The sequence below is a fragment of the Eubalaena glacialis genome, chromosome 6 (assembly GCF_028564815.1).
Source record: "Eubalaena glacialis isolate mEubGla1 chromosome 6, mEubGla1.1.hap2.+ XY, whole genome shotgun sequence".
Classification (NCBI taxonomy): domain Eukaryota; kingdom Metazoa; phylum Chordata; class Mammalia; order Artiodactyla; family Balaenidae; genus Eubalaena; species Eubalaena glacialis.
In genome coordinates this window covers 38276780-38303213 of record NC_083721.1, presented here as the reverse complement: position 1 = coordinate 38303213, position 26434 = coordinate 38276780, and the positions used below count along the sequence as shown (strand labels likewise).

Genomic DNA, 26434 nt, shown 5'->3' with positions numbered 1-26434 from the left:
AGTGCCCAATGTGAAGGTGGCAACTGGCACAGGTCCTGTGCAGCAATAAGGTGCAGCCACTGGCTGAAGAGGCAGGTGCTAGGAGTACAGGAGAAATATGGGAAAAAGGGAACATCTAGACTTGACCTCCATGGCTCACAGTGCTAGACTGCTGGAGTTGTGCCCCTGACTGCAGGGGGTATAAAAACAGGTGGTATGCCAGGTTTGACTCAAGGGCTGTAGTCTGCTGATCTCTATTATGCACTGTCTCCTAGAAATCACATTGGAATTGACTTCCAGTTGCCCATAGCAGTGACCTGCTCATATCTGTACCCTCTATTCACTTCCTTCCCTTTCCTGTCTCACTGCCTCTTCCCCCCACTAATGCTTCCTGAAATAACTTCCCAAATAAACTACTTGCACTTAAATCCTTTCTTCAGGAGGATTGTTCAGATAACACAACTAGTGTGTGTTATGATCAGAGATGGTAGAAAATTTTTTTTAAAGTCAATTCTATTTGTCAAATGCATATCAATTATAAACTTGACAATCACATGTAATATCAGATTTTTAGTAGCTAGAAAGATATGTGCTTTTTTTTTCAAATACCTATATTTTCCAACGTGTTTGTTTGTTTATTTTCATGGTACTGTGTATACATGGGAGAGTACAGTAATGTGAATAAAGCAAAATCCATGGAGAGCTCTAAATGAAGCAACAAGGGAAAAGTATCCACAAATATCAGAAAACTAATGATGACCAAAAGACCATTCTGCACTGCAATTTGTTTCTAATGCTTGAAAATCATTCTAGAAGAGTAAAGAGCTAATCATGTTTTGCCCACTTGGTGGGGTAATTTCTAAGTCTACTAGTAGCCAGTGCTTTGCTGAAGGCCTGAATAATGTCTCTCTAGAACAAAGTCAAAATACAAGTTTGAAGTCAGAAAAAAAAAAAATGTTTGCTTTCAATTGGATAAAAGGAGGGACCATTTTAAAACTAACTTCAAATTTATAAAAAAGTATTTTTCCTGTCCTAGGGCAAAATAAGTATAAGATATCAGAGGTGGAATATCCAAGGAGGTAATTCATATAGTACAGTTATTACTTGATCTGTTTGGGGTAGAAAATAAAATCCAAACTTTTAATCCAACGCTAAAAACACTGTATTTTTTCAAAAATATGTGGCTCATGCAACAAGAATCCACATTTTATAAATTTTGACTAATCAAGCTAATAGCTTTCACAACATATCATCTTCTAATATCATAATTAGGAAGGAACATTTCATGTAGTGCAATTGTCACTAGCTAGATTCCAAATTAACTATAATAGCATTAGTGAGTAACAGGGCATGGGAATAAGCTCTACAGACTGGCAGCATAAGGAAAAGATTTTATATCCACACTCTACTTAGAATGTGATCACCACCGTCTCAGTGCCTCTGTGATTGCTCAATTTCTCAGGTAAAAATAAACTTAACATGTTTAAACAATTAACACTTAAAATGAAAAATCTAAGTATATATAGAGTTAGTTAGAGTTTGAGGCAATAATTCACATTTTCTTTACCCACACCCCCTCATACACACATGAATATGACCTACATATTGCCTCAATTTATAGTAAATTTCATATAGACTAAATTTCATACAGACTAAAATACCTATTCATCCATTTTAAGCTAGTCTATTGTCTCAGATTTTCAGTGTACTTTGTTCTATGTAGGTATAAAGATTAAAGATTTAGACTAAGATAGAAATCTGCAATATAGGGATTTATGCAGGTATGAACAAAGATATAATGGTGGAAGTAAATATATTTATTAATTACAATTACTTTTGGACATGTGACAATGGGGTAATTCCCAGCTGGGAAACACTTTCACTATTTTTCCAAACTGTGCATTCTGAGAGAGGTAGTTTTAATAGCAATCAACTGATAAAATATATTTGACTATAAAATAAGTGGAATATTATTTCTATAAATCAAACCACAAAAATTGAAGTGCATTAAATTTTGGCCTGTGGTGAGTTATTAATTAAAGATTAACATATCTGTGTATTTCAATGGAGCAGGAGTTGGAGTTCAGAAAATTTGCAGGTGTGTAAGATATTTGCATTTTCAAAAGGGATCACAAGTAAGAAAATAATTGAGAAACACTGCTCTACTCTAAGGATTTTATACCCAAGGAATTCTTAATTTTCAAAAAGAATCAAATAATGTCACTTGTTCCACAAGTATGATTGACTTGGCATGTTGATGATATTTCATATAGTTTCTCCATGACTTATTAGTAGTGTATAATGGCATGTATCTTTTCCTACAATATGTGGTACACTTTCGGTGAACATGTATTTGTTGCTTCCATGATAACCCTTCAAATTATCTAACAAAAAGCTGTCTACACAATGAGTACAGATAATTTTTTTTTAAATCTCACTTCTTGGGCTTCCCCGGTGGCGCAGTGGTTGAGAATCCGCCTGCCAATGCAGGGGACACGGGTTCGAGCCCTGGTCTGGGAAGATCCCACATGCCGCAGAGCAACTAGGCCCGTGAGCCACAACTACTGAGCCTGCGCGTCTGGAGCCTGTGCTCCGCAACAAGAGAGGCCGCGATAGTGAGAGGCCCGCGCACCGCAATGAAGAGTGGCCCCCGCTTGCCGCAACTAGAGAAAGCCCTCGCACAGAAACGAAGACCCAACACAGCCAAAAATAAATAATAAATAAATAATAAATAAATTAAAAAAAAAAAAAAACTCACTTCTTTTTTTAAAAAAATAAATTTATTTATTTTATTTATTTATTTTTGGCTGCGTTGGGTCTTTGTTGCTGCACACGGGCTTTCTCTAGTTGCGGTGAGTGGGGGCTACTCTTCGTTGCGGTGCGCAGGCTTCTCATTGAGGTGGCTTCTCTTGTTGCAGAGCACGGGCTCTAGAGTGCAGGCTTAGCAGCTGTGGCACACGGGCTTAGTTGCTCTGCGGCATGCGGGATCTTCCCGGACTAGGGCTCGAACCCTGCACTGGCAGGCGGATTCTTAACCACTGCGCCACCAGAGAAGCCCTAAATCTCACTTTTTAACAAAAAGTTTATCGATACTCAGTTTATCGATCCTCAGTTTCTCTAGCATTTTGCATATATAAATTCTAATTAGAGAAGGCATAAAAAAAGATGTCATTTTAAAAGATATTTTTTATTCTCTGTTTATAGTTTAAAATGGAATTTTAATGTCTCCATTTACATTAATTTTTATACTATTTTTATTTTGTGAGATGTAATTAACTAAAATAAAGTCTACGTATTTATAGTGTACAATTCGATAAGTTCTTCAATGTATACACCTGTGTAATTATGAACACAATCAAGATATTGAACCCACCTCCACAACACAAGAGTTTCTTTGTGCCCCCTTGGTAATCACACTCTCCTACTTGCCTACCCCCTGCCTTTCCCAGGTAACAACTGATCTTATTTCTGTCATCATTGGTTAGTTTGAATATCCTATAATTTTGTATACATTAGTTCATATAGTTCGTACTCCTTTTTGTGTGGCTTCTTTCATTACAGCATAATTACTTTGAGATGTATCTATGTTGTTGCATGTATTAATAATTCTTCTTTCCCTCCCCTTCTCCCCCTCCCTCCCTCCCTCCTGTCTTCCTTAGCCAAGTGGTACTCCATAGTTAGAATATAATACTATTTGTTCACCCACTCACTTGTTTGTCCATATTTTGGTTGTTTCTAGTTTAGAATATTATGAATAAAGTGCAATGAAAATTTGTGTACAAGTCTTTGCATGGGTATTTGCTTTTTTCCCTCTTAGACAAATACTTTAGTCGGATCATATGGCAGTATATGCTTAACCCGTTAAAGTTTAAATCTATTTATTTGTTTCTATTTTTTCCTTGTGTACTCTGTTGCCCTTTTCCTCCCTTCTGCCTTACTTGATATTAATTGAATATTATTTATGCTTCCATATATTACCTTTGTTGACTGATTAGCTATAAATATTAGTTTGGTTATTTTAGTGGTTGCAGGTTTACAGTACATACCTTACATTTTCAAAGCTTCAAGTGATATTATACCACTTCATTTATAGTATAAAAGTCTTATAACAGAATACTTCCATTTCTCCCCTCCTGGCCATTTTGTTACTGTTATTATACATTTATTTCCTCACATGTTATAAGCTCCACACTGCACTGTTATTATTTTTATTCAAACAGTAAATTATATTTTTTTCCAATTTTTAAAATTGTGGTAAAATACCTATAAATTTAGCATCTTAACCATTTTTAAGTACACAGTTCAGTGGTATTAAGTACATTCATATTGTTGTGCAACCATCATTACCATACAACTTCAGAACTCTTTCACACTTCAAAAATGAAACTCTATACACACTAAACAATAATAACCCATATCCCTTCCCTTAGCCTTTACCAATCACAACTCTACTTTCTGTCTATTCCTATGATTTTGACCACTTGAATTGCCTCATAACAGAATTTGTCTTTTTGTGTGTCATTTCACTTAGCATAATGTCTTCAAGCTTCATCCATGATGCACCATATGTCAAATTTTCCTTTCTTTTTAAGGCTAAATAATATTCAATTGTAAGTATATACCACGTTTTGCTTATCCATTCATCTATTAGTGCACACTTGTTTTGCTTCCACATTTTAACTACAGTGAATTATACTCCTATGGACATGGCTGTACAAATATAATTTTGAGACCCCATTTCAATTATTTTAGGTATATCCTCAGAAGTGGTATTGCTGAATCATATAATTCTATTTTTAATTTTTTGAGGAAACACTTACTGTTTTCCACAGTGGTTGTACAATTTTACATTCTGACCAACAGGGCACAAGGGTTCCAATTTCCTGGAAAATATCTCAGGTGCAGTTGAGAAGAATGTGTATTCTGTTGGTGTCGGGTAGAGTATTCTGTACATGTGTTAGATCTAAATAGTTTTCTTATCTATTATCTTGTTGTTTTTGTCATTATGAGAGTATTAAAGTCTCCAGCTATTATGGGAGACTGCATTTCTCCAAGGTTTCTGCCTAGGTTTTCTTCACATATTTTGGTCTGTTATTATGTGCATAAACGTTTATAATTGCTGTCTCTTGCTGTATTGAAACTTTTAAAATATATAATGTCCTTCTTGAACTTTATTTACATGTTTTTCATTTAGAGTCTATTTTGTCTGATATTAGTATAGCTACCCCTATTCTCTTTTGGTTACTATTTGCAAGGAATATCTTTTCCATCCTTTCACTTTCAACCCATTTATATCTTTGGATCCAAAGTGAGTCTCTTGTAGAGATCATTTAGTTGAGTCATGTTTTTTAAAATCCATTCTGTTAATCTCTGTGTTTTGATTGGATTATTTAATCCATTTACATTTATTTTATTTTTTTAATTGAAGTATAGTTGATTCACAATGTTGTGTTAGTTTCAGGTGTACAGAAAAGTGATTCAGATACATAAATATATATATACACATATATACATATATATTCTTTTACAGATTCTTTTCCCTTATAGGTTATTACAAAATATTGAGTATAGTTCCTTGTGCTATACAGTAGGTTTCTGCTGGTTATATGGAGGGAGTTGTTCTGTCATTTTGATATTTGGTTTATATGTGCCTTACAGCCTTTTTGTCCCTCATTTCCTGAATTGCCATCTTCAGTTGTGTTTAGTTGATTATCTGCAGTGAAACATTTGCATTACTTTCTCATTTCCTTTTGTGTATATTCTATCAGTGTTTTCTTTGTGGTTACTATGGGGATTATATTTAACATTCTAAAATTATAACTCTCTAATTTGAATTTATATCAGCTTAACTTCAGTAACATATGAAAACTCTACTCCTTTACAGCTCTATTCCTATCCTTTTTTTTTTTTTTTATTGAAGTATAGTTGACTTACAATATTCTATTAGTTTTAGATCTAAAACATAGTGGCTTGATATTTTTATATATTATAGTCAATATAGAGTTAATACATTAATATTTTTTAATGCATTAGTCTTTTAAATTACATAGAAAACAAAGGAGAGAGTTACAAACCAAAGTTACAAAGATACTAACTTGTAGACTAATAGTTGTATTATTGTAACAATGTATTAGTTTCTCAAATCATGCGTAGAAAACAAAAAGTGGAGTTACCAACCGTCATTACAAAAATACTAGGTTTTATAATTGACAATATATTTATGTTTACTGAGATCTTTATTTCTTCAAACAGCTTTGAGTTGCTGTCTACCATCCTTTCATTTAAACCTAAAGGACTTTCAAGGACTTCTCTGGCAATCCAGTGGTTAAGACTCCATGCTTCCAATGCAGGGGGCACAGGTTCGACCCCTGGTCAGGGAACTAATGTAGGGGGCATGGGTTCAATCCCTGGTCAGGGAATTAAGATCCCACATGCTACACAATGCGGCCAAAAACAAACAAACAAACAAAGAACACCTAAAGGACTTTCTTTAACATTTCTTGCAAAGCAGGTGTAGTGGTAACAATCCCTCAGATTTTGTTTATCTGAGAATGTCTTAATTTCTTCCTTTGAAGTACAGTTTTGCTGAATATAGGATTCTTGGTTGGTACATATATTTTTTCCTTTAGAACTCTGACTATATCAGCTCACTTTATTCTGGCCTCCAAAGTTTCTGATGAGAAATCTACTGCTAATATTAATAAGGATCCCTTGTACGTGATGAGTTGTTTTTCTCTTGCTAATTTCAAGATTCTCTCTTTGTGTCTTTCCTTTGGCAATTTGATTACAATGTGTCTTGATGTGGTCTCTGGTTTCATCCTATTATACGTGGTTTGGGTTGAGTTTTTGGATGTTTATATCCATGTCTTTCATCAAATTTTTGGCAGTTTTGGCCATTCGTCAAATGTTCTCTCTTCCCTTTTCTCTCTCTCTTTCTTCTGGGACTCCCATGTTGGTCCACTTCACAATATCTCATGGCTCTGTTCACCTTACTTTAATCTTTTTTCTTTCTATTCCTCAGACTTGATCATTTTCTTTGTCTTTTCTTCAAGTTCACTGATTCTTTCTTCTCCTTGCTCAAATCTGCCTTTGAATCCATCTAGTACATTTTTCATTTCAGTAACTATACTTTTCAGCTCTAGAATTTCTTTTTGGTTTTAGAGATTTTATCTCTTTACTCATATTTCTATTTTGTTCATACATCCATTATTTCTTGACTTTCTCCATATATTCCTTTACTTCTTTGAACATGTTTAAAGGCAGCTGTTTAAAAGCTTTATCTAAAAGCAGCCATCAGTTCTTTTTTTCCAGACAGTTGCTGCTGGTTTACTTTTTCCTTTGAACAGACCATACTTCTTTGTTTCTTTGTATGCCGTGTGAATTTTTGTTGTTGTTGTTGTTGTTGAAAAATAGCCATTTGAATCTACTAATGTGGTAACTCTGGAAATTAGACTCTCTCCCTTTCCCAAGGCTTGTTTGTTTTATGTTGTTACTGTTTTCTATCATTATGGGCAGTCTCTGTTCCAAGGATCAGCACGAGGTATAAACTTAAAGTATTATCAAGTGATTCTGAGCCTACCTCTGGGCATGAGTTGTGACTTTCTAATTTTCACTGTATATGTGGTTGCAGTTGAATGTCCTAGTCTTTAATGTCTGGCTGCCAAATGAGAAAAAAACAGAAAAAGAGAGAAAAAAAGACATGAGCCCCTTATATACTCTGGAAGTCACTTCAGCTGAAGGGGGAGAAGCTTGGAACAATGAGAGGGGGTGTGCAACAATGGCTGCCTGCCTCTTGTCTGCACTTCCATGATTAGAAGCAGCAATCATCAATGAGAACACAGATCCCTAATATCTGTAGAACAGGGTCATTATTGCCCACTCCAGCTCCTGTAAGCTGCATGCAAGCTGTTTCAGGAACATGTGTGGGACTGCCCAACATGAGCTGGAAGGGGAGGGATGAGTAGTCACTACTGAAGTAAGAGCTGAAATTGACTGAAGTTAACCACAGTTTACCTTTGAAGACTCCCCCTGGAAGTTGCCCTACAATAGACCCCAGAGTTCCAAAACAGTTACATCAGACTGAGTCTACAAATGCAAAAATTGTTTTCTACATGGGGATGCAGATTTCTGGTGACTCTTAATGGGCCATCTTCCCAGAATCTTCTTTTAAACCAGTCAATTATCTTTTAAGGAGAATTAAATAGCAACAAAAGATCTTGTATATTTATCTATGTAGTTTTTTCTGGTGATGCTCATTTATTTTTGTAGATATATATTTCCATTTGTTATCATTTTTATTCTCTCTGTAGGCACTTTGATAACATTTTGTGTTGCAATGTTGACAAATGTTTTTGAGCTTTTTAAATATGTTTAAGACTTTATTTTGCCTTTATTTTTGAAAGGGGCATAAAATTTTAAGTTGGTAATTCTTTTCTTTCAGTACTTTGAATGTATTGCTTGACTGTCTTTTTGCTGGCAGCATCTGAGATGAGAAACCTGCTGTCATTGTATCTCTGTACTGTGGTACATAACATTTAATTTTTTTCTGATTGCTTCTAAAATTTTTTGCTTAACACTGGTTTTAAGCAATTTGATTATGATAAGATTTAGAGTAGTTACTTTTATGTTTCTTGTGCTTGGGTTAACTGGACTTTTTGTATCTGTATAGTTTTTATAGTTTTCATCAAATTTGGAATATTTTCAATCATTATTTCTTCAAATATATTTTCTCTGCCTATTCACGTCTCACCTTTTTTCCGGAAACTCAAATTATACATATAGCATGTCAACTGATGTCATACAACTTATTTATACTTTTTCATTCTTTTAAATCATTTTTCAATTTTATTTTGTTTGAAGTTTCTATTTCATTTTCTTCAATTTCATGAATATTTTGTTTTGCAATATCTAATCTGCCATTAATTATATCCAGTGTATTTTCATCTCTGCTATTGTAATTTTTTTCCTCTATAAGTTCAATTTGTGTCATTTTTATATCTTTAATATCTCTAATTTGAACATGTGAAATACAGTTGCAATACCTATTTTAAAGTCATTGCCTGCTCATTCTAACTCCTGTGTCAGTTCTGCAACAGTTTGTTTTTTTTTTAATAAATTTATTTATTTATTTATTTTTGGCTGCGTTGGGTCTTTGTTGCTGCATGCGGGCTTTCTCTAGTTGCAGCGAGCGGGGGCTACTCTTCATTGCATTGCACAGGCTTCTCATTGCGGTGGCTTCTCTTGTTGTGGAGCACAGGCTCTAGGTGCTCGGGCTTCAGTAGTTGTGGCTCACAGGCTCTAGACCACAGGCTCGGTAGTTGTGGAGCACAGGCTTAGTTGCTCCACGGCACATGGGATCTTCCCGGACCAGGGATTGACCCATGTCCCCTGCATTGGAAGGCGGACTCTTAACCACTGCACCACCAAGGAAGTCCCTGGATCAGTTTTAATTGATTGGTTTTCCTTCTCATTATGGGTTGTATTTTTTTGCCTCTTTACATATCCAGTAACTTTTGATTGATTGGTAGTCATTTGAAATGTTACTTTATTGAGTGATAGATATTTTTCATTTTTATAACTGTACTTGAGTTTTTTCTGAGACCCAGTTAATTTACCTAGAATGTGTTTGATCCTTTCAGGCCTTGCTTTTAAGATTTATTATGTGAGAAAGAGCAGCACTTATTTTGTGGCTATTTCTGTTATGATCCTTCTGATTATTCTACCCAGTGAAATATGAGGTTGTTGTCCTGCTTTAATGCATTTCTATTCACATCACTCCTCTGTTGGACAAATTATGACTTATTCTTCACATTGAGATTGTTTTGTCATTTTCTTCAATTTCTTATCTCAGCTAAGTCAACAATCTTTGCACTTATTTTATTATTGTTCTCCATTTTTGTTATTGCATTTTAAATCTCTAAGTCTTTTATTTTTCCGTATGGTTTTTTGAGTATATTTAAAGTAGTTTCATTTGTGAATGGTATAATTTTATTCTACTTTGTGAATACTTTGAGGGAAGAATTTCACTACCATAAATGTTTTGATTCTCCTTATCTGTTTTCATTTTACAGTAATTTTATATGGAGTTGGTCTGATATTTCCCATTCTTAAACATTTCATGGACAGGTTCCTACTTTAAGATTATACCCTTATATCAGTGTATTGAAATCAGCTTCATTAGTAGATAAGTGTTGTGTTAGTGGGAGCAATGAACTTTCTGTAATTGGAGTGCTTACTCATCTTCTACTCTGTTGTTAAATTTGTAACAGTTTATCTGCAATTTTTATTCCTAGGCATTTCATGGTAAGATTCTTAGTTTAAAATGCCATCTTCCATCAGCAAAGTGATATGTAATTTTTTTAAAGAAAAAGAAAGTTCGTGTTCTCTTTTGTTTCTTCAAAATACCTTTCACTTTTGTTTCCAATCTCATCTCAAATGGTAACTTACCTCCTCTATTAACATCCTTCTTCTGCAGAGCAATGTTTCTCCAGGGTTTCCATCTCCAACCTCACTAACTTCCAAGTTGCATCCGTGGAGCACATGTTGTGTATTACCAATTTCTAGACTTTTTTGTTTACTGATTTAGTTTTTAATGTTGGACTTGCTCTTTCTGGGAACATTTATGTCTGTGCTTTGACTTAGTTTCTACACACCTCCTTTCTTCATGGTGTCTCTTAAGCCTCCTTTACTGAGCTGAATAGTGTCCCCCAAAATACATATCCATTTAGAACCGGTGAAGGTAGCCTTATTTGAAGAAGGGTCTTTTGTAGATATAATCAAGTTAAGATGAAAACATACTGTATTAAGATGGGCCCTAAACCCTATACAACTGGCATCCTTATAAGAAGAGGGAGATTTGGACACAGACTATCAGGGTAGAACACTGTGTGAGGACAGAGGCAGAGAATGGGATGATGAATCTACAAGTCAAGTTATGCCAAAAATGGCTGGCAACCACCAGAAGCTAGGAGAGAAGCATAGAAAAGATTCTCCCTCAGAGACTCCAGTAGAAAGCAATCTTGTTGATACCTTGATTTTGGACTTTAGGCCATGTGAATTGTGAGAGAATAAATCTGTTGTTTTAAGCCAACCAATTTGTGGTAATTTCCTAGAGCAGCCCTAGGAAATGAATAAAACTCCCTTCCCTCATTCTTCATGTTCATAAGCTTGCAGGTGAGGCTGGAGCTTCAGTTGTAGATCTATTAGAATACGTTATTTATTTCACAAATTAAGATAGTAAGTTCATGTATCCTCTATCTCCTAGTAATGGTGAAGGTTTAGGTCATGTGAAATTACATACTGTAATGGTATTTGGAAAAAATATGGAGAGCTTTAGACTCATGTGTACACAATAAACCTGGGGTCCTTGCTTTTTGTTGCCCTTTTAAGATGTGTCCAAGGATAATCATGGAAAAGGAAGAATTTTTCAGAGAGAGAAGCTGAAGGCTAAAGAGGTCAACAGATTTAGGAGCTATTTCTAAAAAGGGAGAAATGGTCTGCCACAGAGAGAACATCAATGGTCCATTAGTCTTAGGAAGAATAGCAGGGATAAAGAAGAGAGAACTACAGCAACTCCCAAATGAGTAACCACATGTCCTTTTCCATTTCAGCACAGGAGAAGGGACCCCAGAATAGCAAGAAAAGTAAAAGTAAAAGAGCTATAGCCTCACTCCTACTCTTGGGATAGCCATCTGGTTAGTTTGGGGGAAAATAAGGAGGTGAGCATTAAAATGGATATGAAACTGAAGCTTTAAAGTTGGCCAAATTTTTGTCTATAATTGAAATGACCAGAAAGTTAGAAACGTACCCAAGAAATGTGCTACTGTGGAACTGAAAGGGAGATTTATAAAATATGGCTGAAGGCAGTGTGTGGATACAAATAAAATAGGTACAGTTGATTCTTTAATGGTGGATAGTTATATTCTACAAAGACATCACAAACCCTGAAATAGTGAATACAGAACCACTGTTTGAAACATAGGGTTAGATTCTTGAAAATCTCTGATCACATTTTATTAACTGATCAATATATAGCCTTGTTTCTGTTTAAACACATAAACAGAGGCTTTTTTGGCTTTTTTGGTTTGAGGCTATTTCACTTGTAAGTAAGAATTGTTGAATGTACTTTGATTTTAAGATTTTGTAACATAATGCAAAGGTGAAGAATTTAATTATTTAATATATATTGTTGATTCATTAGCTTTGAACTCATGGCAAATAGCACTATAACTCTTTCCTGAATGCAGCTTATCTAACACAGGTATTTTCTTTGTAAGGTACATCTTAGGCTTTTGCACTTAGGAACACTAGGTACATTTGGAGATTATTTTAAGCAGCAAAATCAACAAAAAAAAGCACAAATACATAAAAAGTAAGTGGCAATAAACAGACTGAGGTATATGATAGGAGGAAGGATGATTGGTTTGAGGCTATTTCACTTGTAAGAATTGTTGAATGTACTTTGATTTTAAGATTTTGTAACATAATGCAAAGGTGAAGAATTCTAAGAAGTGTTGTGAAAGAAGAGCAAACCAAGGTATTTCTGTGATTGGAGTAGGGAGTTCTAGTTTGGAATTTGAGAAGAACAACTTTGAAGAAATAATATTTAATTAATTTTGAACAAATAATAAATGTATATAGTTCAAAAATTTAAAAATTACAAAAGGGCACAGAGATCAAAAAGGAAGTGTCCCCTTTACTTAAGTCCTTCAACTACTCAGAACTCCTTATTGGATGGCAAATATTGTTATGCAGAGGGAAGAAATCTAGAAGGACACAGCATTTAAGACGGGCTTTAATGGGTTTTCTGGATTTGGAGAGATGGAGATGGATTATCAGTGCACTTGTAGAGACATGAGAAAATCTTGATTGAAAGAAGTCACAGAGAGAAATTGTGAGGAGGCCTGGAATAAGAAGAAAATTGCCAATCACAGATTTAGTGAAAAGTTCTAAGTTACGTGATCATAGTCCAATTCCCCTTTGAATCATGAGTTAAATATGCCAAGGAGTACAAATTATATCAGTTGATCTCAGAAGTGTATTCTTAATTTTCCTTTTCTATTAGAAGTGTTCCTTAATATCCAATGAAAATCTCCACCTATTAATTTTATCCCAGTGATTTATTTTAGTAGGAAAAGGATTATGAAAGACTACAAGAACACCAAATCAAACAGTGAAAAGAAATTAATAAAATATAATCTTGTTTGAATTTAACAGTTATTTCCGATAGTTTCAAAAGCCTTTGGGATTTTAAACAAACTAAACTGAAATAGTTCTACAGGCCCATGCAGTAGGGGCTGGCATTATAATCTCTATATTACAGCTGGGAACCTTGAGGCACAAAGCCATTTAAGTGATATGTCCAAGGTCACTGAGCAAGTCACTGGTGAGGCCAAAAATAGAATCCCAATTCTTCAGCTAGTTCTTTGTTCAGGAGACCATATTGGTTCTTTTATTACTCTGAGGATAAAATTTAGCTTTATATCAGAGGCTTTTTTTTTTTTTCTTATATGCCAACCTAAAAAATCAACATTTAAAAAGACCACTGAATTGATATTAAATCAAATCATATTTCATGCTTGAGATTTTCAAGTTACTCTTAGAAAAGTGTTTTCTTGTCATTTAAGAGGAAAATATCCATAGGTAGTTTTTCACTGTTATCATCTCAATTCACGAAACTTTTCTCCCTTCCCTAAATATTTAATGGCTTTATTTAACAATGAATATGTTCTGGTTTCTGCACAAGGAAATGCAAGCCATAGTAATTGGCTTTGCCTTCAGACAGCTGAGTCAGCAAGAAATCAGGCAGCCTACAGAAACCTTTTTATTTGTTATCAGGTTTTCAGAGTTTCAAGCCATTGAAATGTATTGGAAAAATCTGGGAGGCAACTAAACCATGCAAATTAACCTTACATCTGCTTTATGTGACTCTTGAACTTCCAGATTTGTAATTCCTTATCTGTGGCTGCTCAAACAATTTTCTGGTTCATAATGCTGTCTGTGCAATGGTAGGAAAGGAAAGGGGATTATAGTCTCTGGTACATATTTGTCTAAAAGTACTTGAATTTTTCCAGTTATAAAAAGAATCTTTTTCCCCTCTTGTGGGAACCCTTGAGAGCTAGAAATTCTACTTTTTGAGCTTCACATCTATACATAAAGATTTTGTGGAAAATGATTTTACAAAGTTCCAAGTTGTTAAATATTTTTAAAGAAATAAACATTCACATACACTAAAGAGGACTAGAGATATACTTATCTCTGTGTATGCACACATACATATAAGAACTCACAAGTATATATGTTTAGATATACTGTATACTGTTTTGTAATTATATGCAATTATAATGTAATAATGTATAACATTTATTAAGCAACTACCTTGTGCCAGGCACTCTGTGAAGGTCTTTGCATATAATGTTTCACTTATCCTCATCACAGCATTATAAAGTGATTACTATTATTATACCAATTTACTTATTGAGGAAACTGAGACACTAATAGCAGAAGTCAATTGCTCAAATTTATATAGTTTTTAAGTGGGAGAGTAGGATTATAAACACAGGTGACCTAGTTCTTCTACATTGTGTGGGAATAAGAATTATTTGTGAACATGTGAGTGTAATAAAAATGTAAAGCCTAGAGGTTTAGTCAAAATTGAGTAAATTCATAAACTGAGATACAGAGAAGATAAATGTCTTCCAAAGGTTGTACAGCTAGCCAGTTCCCAAACCTAGAATATGACTCAGGTAGCATTCCACTATAGCTTGCAGAGTTGGCATCATTAGATGATGTCATAAATTGCAAACCAGGTACGGTAGGAACTGTCTTTTATGAAAATTATGCAATAGATATCCATATTTTTTTTCTAGTGACATTTTCCCAGCTGAGGAAATAATAATTTTTAAATAATAATTTTTAAAAATAGGTAAGTAAAATACTTTTTATTTTTAAATTTTCTGTTGATGTTTATGAAACAGTTTGTTTTTTACCACATGTAGGGGCTCCCATACAGCTTCATGGTTGGTATTCAACAACTTCTCCCCGCTCTCATTCATTATTCAAACTACTTCTCTCTACATGTTGTAGAAATACTTTTTGCCAAGACAGTTAGATCTCCAAAATACTACCCTCAGTGGAACATCTTAGTATTTACCCTAGGGGAATTTTTTTGCCTTCACTCTTCCCTTCCTTCTTTGAGTTTAACCCCATGTTATTCTGGTCCACTTACAACTTTTTAACTCTGCTTCCTCTCATTTCTCTGTGAGCAATTTTTTAACAAATATTGATGTTTTTCAATGTTCAGTCTGTAGAATCTTACTTTTCTTGCTGTATAAACACCCCATAGGTGAAGGTGATCATATCTCCTATAATAAGTGTATATTTGGATAATTCTGTATGTGTTTGAGCATTTGTGCACACATTTGAAAGACAGAGAAGGCCAGTGAGCTTCAGATTCCATTTGTCTACTATATTTTCTCACAATTGAGGCTACAAAAACACTTAAATTTGATAGTAAGAGGTGTCTCTATAGGGATGTAACACCTTAGCTGAGAGCTTAAGCCTGGAAGGATCCAGTTATGTGAATGTATCTGACATAAATTTTTCAGTTTTATTTTTTAATAACTATCCTCAAGTGGTACCATGGTAAAATTTCCTGCTAAAAGTTCACTAAACAACCAGATTTAAAACATTCTCTGGTCTCTCTTGGTTTTTAGACCAGTCTCACCTTCCTATTTAAGACTTCGACTTGCTACAAGTTAATGCTCAGTTTCAAACTCAACAGTAAGTTTTCCTCCCTTACCTTTCCCACATCCAGCACAGACTAGACTTACTATGGGCTACAGAAAAATGGAGTTAAGAAGAGAAAATTATGGTCTGTCCTTTATATACCTCCTTCTCCTACTTCTTTAGGTACTAGTTCCTCTTGTTTGTTAAGGCATGAGAAGGAAAAGGTAAAATGTCCAATATTTCCTTACTTCCATAGGCAGGACTGCAGTCTTTTCCTTGCTTGGATATAACTATTCTATTCCTTGTCTGTGAGCTCCAAACACCATGATAATAAGGTGTTCATTTGTGTGCAGCTCCCTTAGGCATTGTTACATTTGTAGGTTTTATCTCTTAGCTGGCCTTCAGCTGATGACCTTCGTATTGCATTCCTCTAATGCCTACATCCTTGTCCCTTTTTTGTCCCTTTATTCCCCAAATTATCAGGTGTAATGACAAGACTATATCCTCCAATTGTATCTGTCCTTGTAGGTCTGCTGAACCCCTGCAGAATGCTCCTCTATACACTTAGAAGAGAGGTTCCTGGCTCCCTCTATGTCTTACAGTCTACACACACACACTCTCTCACACCCTCTCTCGTTCACTCTCTCTCCCGCTTTTGCTCTCCTTCCTATTCTTCTTTCTTCTGTTCTGTTAGCACAAGACCATATAAGTAAGTCCTCCTAAGCAAAGGCACAAAGAATGAAAAATGTTTCCCCTTATTGAAGGCTTTACCAATTTTTAGAAGCAAAACTCATAGACCTCACTTCCATGGCTTCAAAGTGGGAAAGGCTCACTTTCCATGAACAAGAATCTTCCCCAGACACCAATCACATTCTTATTTGGCAATCTGCATTCTATAGTAATTGGTGGGGATGAGTAGGGTCGACGCATGTGCATTCTCTAACTTCCACCTCTCAATAATTCCAACTTCTGGTGGCTCTCTGAATTCAAAGTGTGAAGTACTTAAGGTAGTTTATTCTCAGCTTAAGCCACAATTATAGAACAACAGAAGAAATCATCAACATCTTGCTATATTTTTATCAGTAGAAAGATAACTCATGGAAGATAAAGTAGTAGTTGCAAAAGCCCTGAAGTAGAGAACTCATGTGGCATTTTAATGAAACACTCTGACTTCATTTTTGACATTTAACTGCTGACAGCTTTCAACCACTTCTTCCCCCTTCTGCAACACAACTTACTAAGCTGATGAGAAACACTAGGTGTTCCCTCCTTTGGCAACAGCCAGAAATTCAAACCATGCAAACCCTAGCCTACTCACAGGAACGCTCACTCCAACGCTATCCCTGAATCACGATAAAAGCCAAACTAGTCTCTTCTTTCGCTCAAGCTGACACTTTTGGACCTGCTTGGGAGATGTCCCTGCTTTCTAAAGAAAGTTTCATTATGTGAGTAATAAACATTTTCATACCTTCTTAATTTTTTTGTAAAAAAATAATTTTTTATCAAGGTATAACTGACATATAACATTACTCTTGGGTGTACAACATAAGGATACGACATTTGTATACAATGCGAAATGATCACCACAATACGTGCCCCCAATTTCACGCCCCAGAGGAAGGAAAATCTGTACCTGAAGCCGATCCAGAGAATAATCCTTACGATGTGGACGTTATGTGGAGCGCAACGAGGACATGCCTTGGAGGAACATTACGGGCCTACTGGGCATCGACCAGTTCCCGGTGAATACGGGCACCATCACCACTTCTGAATATGCCCACAACATGCAGGTGATGAAGTTCAGCGTGAGCCCCAGTTGTCAGGATTACCTTGGAGGCCAAGTACTTGGCTGACCTGCCCAAGCTGGTAGAGGGTCTGAAGCGGGAGGCCAAGAGGCCGACGCTACAGTGCAGTGCACCATAGAGGAATCAGGTGAGCACGTCTTTGCGGGGGCCAATGAGCAGCACCTGGAGATCCACCTGAAGGACGCGGAGGGCTGTGTCTGATTCCCATCAAGAAATACGACCCAGTTGTCTTGTGCCGTGAGACCTTAAGCGAAGACTTGAACGTGCTCTGCTTGTCCGGGTCCCCCAACAAGCACAATGGGTTGTACATAACGGTGTGGCCCTTCCCTGACGGCCTGACCAAGGACACTGAACAGGATGAGGTTTCCACCTGCCAGGAGCTCAAGCAGCAAACTCGCTACCTGGCGGAGGAGTACGAGTGGGATGTGGCCGAGCCCCGCAAGAAGACGTGCTTTGGACGCCACGGCACCTGCCCCCAAGTCCTCACCGACACCGCCAAGGCCGTGCAGTACCTCAACGAGATGAAGGACGGCGTGAGCAGCTTCCAGGAAACTACCATGCAGGAAGCCACTGTGTGAGGAGAACCACCTGCGTGACATGCGCTCTGATGTCCACGATAATGAGGCTGCGCGCAGACGTCACCGAGCGCGGGGGCGGCCGGATCATCCCCACTGCCGGGCCGCGCTCCGTCTGCGGGGCCTGCTGACCGCCCAGCCCCAGCTCCTGGAGCCCGTCTTCCTGTGGGAACGCCTGTTTGGAACACGTGGTCGGTGGCATCTATCCTGTCCTGAACTGCAAGCAGGGACACGTCTTTGAGAACTTCCAGGTGGCCGGAAGCCCCATGTTTGTGGTGCAGGCCTACGTGCCTGAAAACGAAATCCTTTGGCTTCATCGCCAAGGCGAAGTCCCGCCCAAGCCGACAGCCGGGCTTTCCCCCAGTGCGTGTTTGGCCAATGGCAGATCCTGCTCAGAGATCCCTTTGGCAGAACCGGCAACCCCAGCCAGGTGGGGGCTGAGACCGACGAGCAAAGAGGCCTGACGGAAGGCATCCCAGCCCCGGCCAACTTGCTGCACAAATTGTAGGCGGGACTCGGCGCAGCACGGGCTCCCAGCCGCGATATCCACCACAACAATAAGCCTTCGGGTTCTCCTCTCGACACCTTGAGAGGGTCCAGACACAGCGATGCTCTGTCTGACAGATTTCTGGAGCGTACTCTGGGCCATCACTCAACAGGAACGCTTGATGCCATTTCTTTTGATGTTCATTTCAAGATTTCAGAGGCAAGAGAAGTGCCCTCGCTGCAGGTATTTGTTTGGCTTGTGGAGCTGAGGGAGGGGATGGGACACCCGATACTTTGACTTTCAGTTCCTCAGAGGGAAACTCAAGTGCCCCCCAAATTTTAAAAATAGGCGCAGTAAGAGGTTTAATTGCGTAAATAGACCATAGGGGATTTTCCCCCAGAAAGAGGGAATGAACAGGCGGGTAGACGTTCTCTTTGGACAGAAACTAGAAGGTAGGAAATCTTGTGCAGTGTCACTATAAGCACCTCCAGCTGCATTAGTGCCATTGGAATAAAGATATGGTACTGACTGTGAAACAAACAAAAAACCCTCCTAATTGAATATGGCATAATACGTCTTAAGAGCCTAACCAAAAGTTTTGCGGGAGGGTCCATTCCACCGCTATGGGGTGAATAAAATCATTGGCACTGTGAGGAGGATGGCCAGACAGTGACCACCACAGGAAGGTCTTTCTTTTAATGCTTTTGCTTGTTGACTGGTTTTGTTGCCTGCTGGCAAGTGTGAACTTTTAGGGGTTGCCTGCTGGCTCGTTTGTGCTTTGAGCTGTGTTGCTTTGTGTTGCATTTACTGAGCCCTCAAAGTTTCTCTTATAGATTTAACTGATCTAAGTTGAAAGTGTTGATAACTGGCATTTAGGGACAGTAATATGAAATTGGAGGCCTCCTTCAAATGGCTGTAGTTCATGTGTCTTGGCTGGGAACTATCTGTGCATCTCAGATTGAATCATGTGTCTTGATTCTAACGTAAGCCATAATTGACACTAGGCTCAAAGCAATGACTCTTACCCTGTGACCATGATTGTGTGTCTCAATCTGGCACTCACCCCCACCCTATAGAGTGCTTAAGGGAGAGACTGATACCCTGTGCAATGTGCAAGCCAGTCAGTGGTTTCCCATGTGGAGGAAGAGTAGTCACTGTGTAGCACGCTGAGGGCCACACTCCTAAAACAGATGGTTCGCTACAACTTTTAAAAATGCCTTTGCCTATATTGCAAAAATATCCTTATACTCCAGGATATAGGGAAAAACACCCATGTACCCTAGTGACACAGCTAAGGGGAGGGGATATTCAAACCTGATTTCAGTTGAGGATCCTTAATCCCAGTAAAGCTACTGTTGCCATGGGAGAGGCCTCTAACCCTATGAGACTGATTTGCAACTCTCTGAAGGAAGAAACTTGTAAGTATGAGCAGGATGTCGAGGACTCCCTGGAAATATATCCAGTAACCACCAAGAAACAAACAAAAAACTGAAATATGCCAAATGTGCCGAAATGGAAGTTCAAACTTTGCTGGAAATCTAAAATTTACTAAAAGAATTTCTTCAACAAATAGATAATTTCAACAAATAGATAAAAGAGTACCAATTAAAATTTATGTATCTGCAGCATAGGTTCTGAGTTAATGTTAGCATTTGCTCAGATGCACCAACTGGAAACATTTCTTGCCTTTTATAAAAACTGAAGCTTAAATTTCATTTATCTCTGGGGATCCCACTAAATTTAAATAAGGTATCCCTTTACTCTTAGAGAAGTTGTAAAATATAAAATAGAAGAAAAAAAGATATGCTTCACCTTAACCATCAGAACTATCACTTTGCTTAATTTCCCATGGTAAGAGTACCCATTACCCTAAAATATCCTGGAGTGGGCATGGGCATTCTGAACCTGTTACAGCAGGCAGGTAGCTAGATATGAGCAGAGAAATGGTGGAAGGGGCCAGGTGGCAGAAATCTTGCAGCTTGTAAACAGCGGGGGTCGCTGGGCAGACAAAGAAAAGCAGGAACCTCCAGACTGACAGAAAACCACACCTTTTGGGTGATAAGTGTCCTGGAAGCGGACAAACAAAGGTGGGGAAAGACGGGAATCTCCTACATCCGAATGTAACCTGTTGCTCTCATTACAATAAAATTAGCCTTACAGATAAGAAGTACCCATCATGCACTGACACCATGACACTTCTGATCTAAGCTAAGTAAGGACAAAAGTCCCTCCTCCCCTTGGGAAGATGGAGCTGGGATGACAATCAGGGAATATGACCCCCAAACTCCTCCTTCCCCAGTGAATATTCTGCCCCTTCATTTGTATGCCCCTCATAACCGGCTTGCCAAAGAAACCCAGGGCCGCAGCTCCTCACCTGTCTGCCTGTTCTCCCACTGAGAGCATGTTCTTTACTTAAATAAATTCTCACTTTACTTTCTTAACGTCCCTGCTTCGTCTCCAAATCCTTTCGCAACAAAGCAAGAACCTTCAATTCACTGGGAACAAACCAACCAGTAATAAATTAAAATTAAATGAAGTCTTTGGTACTCACAATCAAACTTTTAAAATGGGACCCCATCACAACCTTACATTACAAAATGTTTCTACATTTTGGGCTTGAGAAACAGATGATTGAGCAATGTCCTTTTTGCTCCACCTCTTCCATTCATCTTCACTAACAAACTCAGGATGACAAAAGAGGAAGCAAGGAAACAGCCCATGAATGGAAGGGCTGAGGTAGATGAGGTGAGAAAGGATCAGGTCTTTAGTGCCTTGAGTCATCCTTCAGTATCATCATTTCAACCTTAGAGGAGCTTATCCTTACTCCTTTAGTAATACAGTTGTCCCTCAGTATCCACAAGGGATTGTTTACAGGACCCCTGTGGATGCCAAAATCCACAGATTCTCAAGTCCCTTATATAGAATGACATAGTATCTGCATATAAGCTACACACATCCTCCTGTATACCTCAAATCATCTCTAGATTACTTATATTACCTAATACACTGTAAATACTATGTAAATAGTTGTGAAGACAATGTAGATGCTTTGTAAATAATTGCAGGCACGTGGCAAATTCAAGTTTTGCTTTTGAGAACTTTCTGGAATTTTTTTTTTTTTTAATGTTTTCAAACTGTGGTTGGTTGAATCTATGGATGTGGAACGCCCGATTGACTGTAGTCTGAAGAAGTCTAGATTTGGATGAGGCTTGGATTTGGGGAAAATATTTGAGGTGGTTACTGGGATCTGCTGTAGATAGGAGGATGGGGGAAGGGTGAGAATTCCTAGGAATATCAGGGAAGTAAAGGATTCCTTGTTCCAATTTATCTTTGCAAAGGGTAATTTCTGAATGAGTGGCTGGCCTGAGGCTATTCTAACTTTTCTACTCAGCCCAAGAGAAGATTATAGAATTTGGGGAAGGTTCTGTTTTTGTTCAGCTGTCCTGTCTGTGATCAGCCTCTCTTTATTCTAAACCATTTGAGACTCAGCTTGATGAATTTAAAGAGAAAAACATTTACTTTTAAAAAAAAAAATACAGTGCTAAAAATTAAGTACAAAAGAAATAGCTGCCAGTAGAGTAAGATTCAGGTAAGTTATCTGCTTTAAACAAAGTAGCACATTTTCATGCAACTGTTTATCTATTTCCAGGTTCTGAGAATTAAGATATTAAATTATCCTACCTGAGTCACTGTTTTTTAATGCAATAAGTAATAGAGCAAATAGTAAAACATGCTTTTAGTTTTACAAATAATGTTTCTCAAAAAGAAAATCTTACTAATTTTATTTCTGTGTTCTTAATAGAACACATGGATATGATTTGGTTGTCAGTTACTCAAAAATATTTAATTAGTGTCTACTACATTTCTATTCCAGCAAAAAAAAAAAAAGTATGTGAGGATAGAGAGAGAGGAATATTTAGGAAAATAAAAAACACAAGGCATGGACATGATCTATATTCCCCAAATAATTTTAAGTTCTCTCCCTGTTTCTCCAGAGATGCTGGATGTACATAAATTGTAGCTTGTGTAACTTTCTCACAGCCATCATATTTTAATAAAATTGATGATTTATTATGTCTTTGTCATAAGCCTCTGAACATGTTAAAAGGCAGATACTATTGATTTCTCCTCTCTGTATCTTTAATGCCAACCTTGTGTTTCTAAATGATGGAATCAGTAAAGATTTGATAAAATAGGTGTTTAGTTAATATAAGCCAATAAGGAAATAAGAGCCTATAAAATGGAAACATATAACAGTGTGTTAAGAGAGGAAATAAAAAATAGTTTACATAGATTTTTGTTTTGAAACCATTAAATTTATTCTCTTTGATAATACGTAAATGATATCTAGGTCATCTTGAGTTGGAGAAGCCCCAGTCCCTTCATAGGTGAGATGTGAGCTTTGAACTAGGCCCTGAGGGAGAGCCGGTATTTGGGAAAAAAATAAGATTATATTAGTACCTGTAAGTTCAGCACAGAGGGTCATGTGGTTGGAAATTATTTAATCTGAAAATACTGACTCCACCTTCTAAAGAATAACCGGATGTTTTCAAGAATGGAAAGATTTGGTAAGATCCTTGTTTACAGATATAAAACAGGAATTGCCAATTGATCTGGCAGTTGAAACAAACTGAAGCTTCATCTTTACATTGGAATTTGCATCTTGAGCCCAGATATCATTGCAGAAACAGCTTTAAAATTTCTGGGGCTTCCCTGGTGGTGCAGTGGTTGAGAATCTGCCTGCCAATGCAGGGGACACGGGTTCGAGCCCTGGTCTGGGAAGATCCCACATGCCGCGGAGCAGCTGGGCCCGTGAGCCACAATTATTAAGCTTGGGCGTCTGGAGCCTGTGCTTCGCAACAAGAGAGGCCGCGATAAAGAGTGGCCTCCGCTTGCCACAACTAGAGAAAGCCCTCGCACAGAAACGAAGACCCAACACAGCCATAAATAAATAAATAAAATTTCTGTAGTATGTCTTCACATGAGTACCTTGCAATCCAAAGTGTACCCTATTTTGTTGTTGTTAAAATACACTGTCATTTTATCAGTTGTTAGTATTGAAATGTTAAAATCAATGACAGTTACCTTTATTTCATCTCTGAATGTAATTAGTTTTCAAGATCTATTAATTCTTCTCTTTCAGTATTTGGTGTTCACTCACTATCTCAGGGTAACATTAACTATGGCCAGACTAAGACACTTAAAGTAGTACTTCTCATAGTTAATTGTGCATATAAATGATCTGAAAATCTTGGCAACATGTAGATTTCAGTTCAACAGTTCTGGGTGGGTCCTGGAATTCTTCATTTCTAAGAAACCTGTAGGTTTGTTCGTGCTATTGAGACTGGGCCACGTGTTGAGAAGCAAGGCTTTAAAGTCTTACCAGTGTCCCCACAACTGCAACCCATATGTCACTCCAAATTAAAAAAAACAAAAAGACAATCCATGAAATAAGTCTAAGGGCATAGAATAAAATTCTGATTTTTCTCATATTTAAAAAAAATGTACTCTCTTGGAAATTGCAGAATTCAAATTCTAATTCACACTTATTTTGTTTAGGTCATTTATCACTTCATGTGCCTCTTTGTAAGAGCACCCTATTTGGTAGTCAATCTTTACCTCTTCCTACAAAACTTTCCTGAAAAGTATGTGACCAGTATTACACAAATGAACGTGAATCAAATGCTAATAAAAAAAATACAAAACTTAAAATCTTTACTTCCTTTTGGTTGCAGACAAGTTAGACTGATAATGAAAGCTCTCCATCAACTGACTTCATCTTTTTTTTTAATTTATTTTTAGCTGCGTTGGGTCTTCATTGCTGCGTGTGCGCTTTCTCTAGTTGCCGCAAGCGGGGGCTACTCATTGTGGTGGCTTCTCTTGTTGTGGAGCACAGGCTCTAGGAGCGTGGGCTTCAGTAGTTGCAGCATGTGGGCTCAGTAGTTGTGGTGTGAGGGCTCTAGACCACAGGCTCAGTAGTTGTGGCACACAGGCTTAGTTGCTCCACGGCATGTGGGATCTTCCCAGGGATTGAACCCATGTCCTCTGCATTGGCAGGCGTATTCTTAACGACAGCACCACCAGGAAGTCCCCAGCTGACTTCATCTTAAGTAACTGATATTATCTTATTTGCTAACCTAAGCATTTTCTTTCATCTAAGTTAGTCTCCAAACTACTTCTGCAAAGATGTAGAACTTACTGCATGCTCATTTAGTCACTCATTTATATACCAGCAAAATACACTGACTCTTTACTATGTTGGGTGTTATTTTAGGCTCTTGGGCTATACTGGTACACAAGAAAGATACAGTTCTTGTTCCTGTGGGATTCAAAGTTCAGCAGGAGAACTGAAATATTTTTTAATACAGAGGTAAATTATTGTGTTTTTGTTTTTCAGAATTCAATGAGATTTTAAATGAATAGAGCTACTGTAATTGGGGCTAATGCATGTTTCAGCAAAGGCTTTCATGAAGAAGAGACCTTAAATTAAAATCTGAAGAGTAAGCGGGATTTAGGCAGATAAAAGGTGAAGAGAATATGTGTGACAGTCTGGAGATGAGGAGACTCTGAGCATGTTCAACAAAATGAATGCCAGTGTAGTTAAATTACAATGAATGTATTTGAGATGGTGTGAAAGTTTAGAGAGGTGGGTAGAAACCAGATCATACAGGGGATGAAGGCTGTGTAAATAATGTGTTTATACTAAGCCTTTAATCATACTCTGTCCACTGCTTGGACTGCACTTGTTTTGCTCCTGTGTCTGTGCTAATTCTTCTCATTCTCCAAATCCCATCACCTAGAACGGAATCATAGTGGTTAATATTTATTAAATACTTATCATTTGCCAACCCCAGTGGGAAGTGTGTCACATACAGAATCTAATTTATTTCCTAACTTTATTTTACACATTGGCTTTATTATTCTTTTTGCAAGAAAGTGATACATAGAGAGATTGAGTAGATTACCCAAGATTATATGTGGCAGAGTCATGTTGCAAATTCAGGCTGTCTAATCCACAGATTGTTTAACTACTAAGCAATACTGACTCTTTTAAAGGAAATTTTATTCCATTAGCCTCTGCTGTCTTTTTAAAACTCAACTGAAACTCTGGGGTTCTTAGTTTTTCAGATATATGTGGTCCCAATGCAATCCACAACCTGGCACTAATTTCTGTCATGTAGACATTATGAGAAGAGTACTAAGACCAAACAACTTTGCCTAGTATAGAGCTAAGTCCACAGAAGGCATCCAGTTAATATTTTGGGGTAAATGTCTCAGTGACTATGTTTTAGATTAATCTCTGGTTTAACTTTACTGTGGCCATCCAGAGGCGCAGTTTCCCTGAGTCACTTCAGACTAAGCTGGGACACAAAAAAGGTAGCACTTGTTTGTTTTAAATGTACCAAAATCCACGGTGTTACCCCAAGAACCCTACTATACCTCCCGGTGAAGGAAAAAGAGACCCAAGAGCGAGTGGCTCTTCATTTAATACAAATATACAAGAGTGCACAGTTTTCTACCAGGGAAATGTAATAAGCTTAGTAATCAGTGGAACTCGGAATTATAAAAAACTTGGATTCCAGAATGCCCAAGTATTCAATAATAATGCCAATTAATCTTACACCCGTTTATGAATTGGGATAATGGCATTTAGGTCCAAGCTTGCTAAAAAAAAATATGTCATTTTGGCAAAATTCTCTGTGCCCTCATTTGGGTATCAATATCAAGGGAGAATCTATTGTATATGAACCTTTGCTTAAATAAAAGAGCTCTTTAAAATTAAAAATCATATTTATGAGCGTAATAGGAATGATTTAACCATGAGTTAATATCTAGAGACTCTTGAATAGAGATTTCTCTTC

The 26434-nt window shown here is 37.3% G+C and overlaps 1 pseudogene; it reads left to right on the top strand.

Annotated features, from left to right (window-relative positions):
- The first annotated feature begins 17281 nt into the window (after positions 1-17281).
- LOC133092949 (elongation factor 2-like) lies at positions 17282-18593 on the top strand (annotated as a pseudogene).
- Positions 18594-26434: the final 7841 nt, after the last annotated feature.